The sequence below is a fragment of the Limulus polyphemus genome, unplaced genomic scaffold (assembly GCF_000517525.1).
Source record: "Limulus polyphemus unplaced genomic scaffold, Limulus_polyphemus-2.1.2 Scaffold301, whole genome shotgun sequence".
Lineage (NCBI taxonomy): Eukaryota > Metazoa > Arthropoda > Merostomata > Xiphosura > Limulidae > Limulus > Limulus polyphemus.
In genome coordinates this window covers 20,494-26,705 of record NW_013665911.1, presented here as the reverse complement: position 1 = coordinate 26,705, position 6,212 = coordinate 20,494, and the positions used below count along the sequence as shown (strand labels likewise).

The 6,212-nt window shown below is 32.5% G+C and overlaps 1 protein-coding gene across 1 annotated transcript in view; it reads left to right on the top strand.

The window, feature by feature from the left end:
* LOC106457187 (26S proteasome non-ATPase regulatory subunit 5-like) overlaps positions 1–6,212 on the top strand; it is a 25,861-nt gene that overhangs the window by 977 nt on the left and 18,672 nt on the right. The window lies entirely within an intron of this gene.

The window sequence follows — 6,212 nt, the reverse complement described above, 5'->3', positions numbered from 1 at the left end:
AAGTAGTACGTAAGTAAAGTAAACGTAACGTAACTAACACTACACACACACACACACATATATATATATATATATATATATATATATATATATACACACACACACAACAAAAATTTATTATAACTTACAAGGTTATTAAAGTTTAACTTAAGTTCTCTCATTAAAGATATTCCAAGAAAATCCCACTTAAGATGCTTACGTCTAAGAGTAAGAGTAAGGAAAATTGTAAATAAAACTAATAAAGTCACACAAAAGATAAAACACAATAATGGTAAATTCATGACAGTAAGTTATTTTTTCCCATAGCATGAAATGAGTTTTTGTGAGCATTTCTCACACTTTTAAATAAATTACCTATAAGATATAGTCAAATTAAAAAAATAACTCGTGTGCCAAAAGCAAGCAACCAAAAAAATCTCACTTGCAGGGAATCATTAATTCAGTATTTGTATTGAACTTATGCATAAACCTTGAAGTTTGAATCAAAAATAATAATAACCTTTATCAAAATGACTTAGTTTAAAGTATAATTAATTACTTGTGTATCCTTTGTTTGTAGTACATTTATTCCAACCTTAATTACTTGGTCAACAGTCTAAAGCTAAAAAGACTCTCTACTTTAGGGACTTTTTTTTTTTTAAGTTAGGCCTTATTTGGAGTATTGTATTATGTCTTGAGCTTCTTACCTTTAGAACTTAGAAGAATATTGAACTGTTGTAAATGATTCAAAGTAGGATTACTAGGATGATAACTGGGGTGGAAGGGTTGCCCTACAACTGTAAAAAAGCAGTTTAAGGTCTCTGAACTTGTTTTTTCTTGAAAAAGGAGAGTTAGAAGGAATCAGACGACATGTTTTAGATTATTAAGAAAATTGATAGTATGGATGCAACATTTTTTGTTTGTATTGAATAGTAAAAATGATAGGAAAAGGGGAGAGAAATATAAATTTTGACAGGATAGGAGTCATCTTCAGCTTAGATATATATATATTCCAAAAATTGTTTGCTTTCAAAGTCTAAGTTCAAGGGAGGTCCACTTCAATCTACACTTTAATCAATGTGTGTTATTGGGTTGTACTAGTTTCAGAAAATTCCACTCCTCATCAGTAACCCTAAACACAAGTTAACCAAAGAGAGATAAGCAGGACCTATATCATAGTGAAAAGTATCAAACATACTGTTGGTGTGAATGTGGAGCTATATAATATAAAGAACTGAATTGTGGCCAATGACACTCCTTCTTCCCTTCACCTGTCCAGTGTATAAGTTGTTCTCATAGTGTCTGCAAAGCACATTCACACCAACAATATGTTCAACTTAGATAATTTTACTTTTCTAACTGTGGATTGAGTTGCCTTCAGATGTAGTTGATGCAGTTAATTTAAAGGAGTTTAAGAGAAGGCTCAATAAATATATAAATGATTAGGACTGGATTTTTTAAAGTGGGTGTAACAGTCTCAATAGATCAATAAACAATCTTGTTCAAGTTGTTCCTGAAATGTTATAACAGATTAATTTACATGTTAGGTGTATAATAGTTGTGGATCTTATATGTTTGAAAGTTTGTTTCAATTTTAATCTGAGACATGGTTGATATTTCAGAATATAAGGACAACCAAAGACTATATAGTTTTTCAAGGTTGTCCTTTCACACCTATCTCCCAAGAAAATGTAAAAAATAAATCCTCCCTTTTTTTTTATTTTGCAGGGAATAATTGATACTCCTCTTAAAGTCTTGTAGCATGCTGTCCTTCATCACTACCATCAACAACTCATTCCATAAACTAATTTTGTTCTTAGAAAAATGAAACTCTCTTAACTGAAGCCCAACCTCTCTTTTTCCAAAACTTAAGCTTGTCTCCCTTTCTCCTATTTTCTTCAGAACTTTCTTTTGAATTATTTTCATTAAGTCAGTATCCTTTTTTGGATAATGAGACCAAAACTACTTATATAATTTTTCAAGTGAGGCCAAATTAGTGATTTGCATATACAAAGAGAAAATTACCTCTAGACTTGTAGTCAATATAAGTACATTCTAAAATGTTATTAGTTTTACTACTAGCTATAGAGTAGTGCCTCAGCAGCTTGAGTCACCTATTTTCCACTATACCAAGATCCTTTTCTTTAGTCATGTTTTCAGTGGGTTCAAATCTATATGAAATGTGTGAGCAAAATTATGATAACCAAAGTGCATTATCTTTCTCTTGCTATGAATGCACTATAAGAGCAACAGTCAAATTCCCCTCTTTGGTGATACAAGAGTAACTCAAGATCTGGTGGCAGGTCCTGTAGACTAGCTACCTTTCTTCTAGTTTATCTGTTCCAAATGAGATACAGTTGTTTCCAGATAGTCCTTGTGCAACTTTGAAAGATAATTTTAACAAGAGAGAATCCTCAATAGCCTTGGTTGTAATTAGATTTCAAATCAGTCAAAAGATGGAGCTATGAGCTAAAAGTTTGTACTTGAAAAAAAAACTATGAGCCATTTTATGAGCCGCTATGCCATGGCTAAAAAGAACAAACTTTAAATGCATGCAAATATAGATCTGGGTGATCAGTGTAATCTGCTAATCAATTAATAATCACTTACTTTCAACTATTCAATTATTACATCATTGAGTAAGAAAAAAAACAGCTAGGTGGTGGTCATAATTGAAGTCATAAAACAACAACAAATAAAACAGTGATAACAATCAGGTTTCAATATTGTGGTGGACAGAGCACAGTTATGCCATTAAATTGTTTTATGCTTAACAGCAAACAAAATGGCATTACTTAGCTAATTGGAATAATCAAAAGTAGTAATAATCAGAAACCCTAATTTTGATTAGTTGATTGTTTTCATTAGTTATGACACTGATTGATTAAGCTGAACGAAGTTGAATTGATTGAAAATAAAAAAACAATATTAATTAGTTGTTTATTTCTGAGATGATAACTTGCCTCTTTCACATAGTTTAGTTATCTTCCCCATGTGTCTGCCTAAGAGATTTACATGCCACTAGCCTTAAGGTAACTTCCACCTAGTTTTGTGTGTTTTAACATGAACTGTACTGGTGCATGATGATGTCATTATATGACAAAACATCCATGTGCAGTAACTCTCCCTATACATGTGCACTCTTGATAACTTCTTTTCCTCAGCATTGTATTGAACAGACATGTTTAAATTTCTACTCTGTTAAGATTTGCACTTGTTTACAAACCTTGGGTTTTATTTTACAAAATTGGAATTAGCTCTGATTGCTTTGTTTTGTTACGATGAATTCACAAGCTTATGTGACTTCTACTTACTCCTGTGTGAGTGAAGAAAGTTCACATGTAATACCTATTTCAACTATTGCTTCAGGAGGATTGTTAACCATGGACAACATAATGACCATTGTACATTGGGTTGTGGTGTCCGTTATGTATGCTGAGTCTTCTTTTTCCATTCATTCTTCTCCTCAATTTGACAATGAATAAGAAGAAAATAAATTCAAGTGCCTTTTCCCTCCTTCTGGTTTTGCTTTATGTATCTTAGTACTGGCTGAAAAAAAAAACCTCAATCTTCCTCTATCTTTTAAGGCTTGATCTCACAGATATGCTCAATTCTTTAACTTTTGCACGTGTCTTATGACACTTCATGATTTTTGCTTCAAAACTCTAACCTTCCCGATTATTCTGATATAGTCTTACCACCTTTCACACATAGCTATCTTGATCTTTTTTTTCTGCCCCTTAAGCATTGCTAAAAAATTTTAGCACTCAGCATACCAATGTATATACCCCACAAATTTCATGCCACTATTGAACATGTATGTAGCATGTGACCACCCTCCACCAATAGTATTGTGCCACCTATATTGGCACAGCATCATTTAGATGAGTTTTTTCACATGTAACTACTGTTTATGATTGTACTTCATTAACATTTTAATACCTTTATCAACAGTTTTCCTCGACTGTGTTTGCATTCACATGTTTCATTTTTTCTTTGCATCGAATTATCCAGTAACCTAGAACGACTTTGTAATTTCATATATTGACTACAGGTCTTAATTTGCAGGGAGCTAGATTCCTATATTCGCTGGTGATTTCTTCTTATTTTCAACCTGATTATGTTTCTGAGGATGAATACAATCAAGGAGAAGAAAATTGGATTCACTTTTTCTGGCACATTCTTACTCTATACCTTTTTTTTACAGCTAGTTAATCAGGTATGTGGTATATTACATTTCCCTTTCCTCCCAACTTGCGGATGTTGTTGATGTGCTAGATATTACCTCAGCCACCTAAGGTAATGGAGGTTATGTTTTCATCCGTGTGTGTGTGTGTGTGTTTGTCAGCAAGATTTCTCGAAAATTACTGAATGTATTTGGATGGAAGTTGGTATACATTTGGATTGTGACCCAACTTTGAAGTGATTAATTTTTGGAGGGTCAAGGTCACACAAAAAAAATTATCTGTTAATACGGGACCCATTTTTCACACTATTTTTGCTCTATAACTCAGTGAAAAATTATTAGATATCGTTGAAACTTGGTGGACGTATGTAGAATATTATTCCTCATTGTCCTGCCAAAAATGTGTCCATTAATAAAGATGGACATACAGACATATTTTCATATTTTTGAATGCCAAATATGATCAATTCTACATGGTGGAGGCATGTGCTCCACTGAGTGCTCCTCTAGTGCAATTAATGTTACTAGAATCTTCTACCATTCCTCTTATGTTGTCCTATATCCAGACTGATCTTACCTTCCTTAGACCTATGTTGCCTAGGAAGGGCACTTGGCTTTCACACCCATTTCTCTACCTTCCATCTACCACCTGTACTCCCATTCCGATCCCAGTCGACTTCTTTGTCAGGTTTTATTCCTAAGGTGTTATGTGGCATGTATAACCTCGTTTTGGGGCTCACATGCCTGACCTTTTTTTCCCTGGAACCCTTCGGTTTCCCATGATCTATCCTTTGTCACATTAACCCTATCGCCACGGGTATCCTTTACTGCGCATGACACAATGTTTATGTCTTACATTCAAAATTTTATTAAACTACTTTTTGTTTATGCTAGACCAATTAGTATAGCATAAAATCTTAGGTAATAATCCATATTTTAATAGTATACAAGTTTAAAGTTCTTAATTCTATAAGGCAATATTTAAAAAAATCCAGAATTTTCCCTAGTGTGACACATTGAGCATAAATTACTTACTATAAAATCATCACTACTCAGACAAACCATAATCTTTATAAGCCTTCAATTTTGTTTGGTTACAGAGCTATCAAATAGAAAATCAGACCCCACCTGTCACATCCTCTCTTTCAGGATTTGTTAATAGTTCTCTCTTACGTTTAATTATATATTACCTATAATCATTAGAAAGCCATGGTTTTCATCTACCAAATAACGTATTATATTACATTGTGTTCTGAACAGATGATCATCAATTGCACTTGTAATATAACTTTGGTTCCCATGGGAATCACAATGGCTAGTTTGGATGAATTTATAATGACTCTTGTCATATAGTTAGAAAACCAGAAAAAATTGCGATTGTTAGAGGAAATTGTTTGCTTTTTGCATGATATTAGTCTATGTTTTTGGGGTATTATTTAATTAAATAAAAATCCACTACTACCATTAGTTTAAAAAAGTAGGGTTAAGTGTCATCGATAGTTGACAGCAAAAAAAAGAATACTTGTGTAAGTACTTTATTTCTTGTATTTCATGTTTATTTATTATTTGTTATTATAAAAGTAACTAAAATGTAAATATGGGGATCTCTTTAGGTTAGTTAAGCTTAGATTGGATTAGGTAAAATAACAATAATAATAATATAATAAAAATAATTCAGGAGGCACACACGCGAGCAGCTCAGAGTAGCTCGTAGGTAAAGTAGTTCAATAGCGTAATGTGAGCTGCACGCTTGCCAAGTGATTTACAACTTATAATGCTGCAAATAGTAGTTAGGCATGGTTCAAAGGCAATAAAACAATCAAAATTTAATTATAAATAGGCGTATACTGTTATAAGTTTAAAGCTACTTAGGATAAATGAATGTAGTTTCAAGCTACATTTGAAGTCATTCTAGAAAGAAAAAGAGAGTAATTTAGATTTATTTATTTATTTATTTTTTGGTGGTTACGAGGTCATTCAAGTTGACCAACCTTGTATAGAGTTAGGGTAGAGAAATGACAGATAATTATAAAGTTTTACTGAAAAC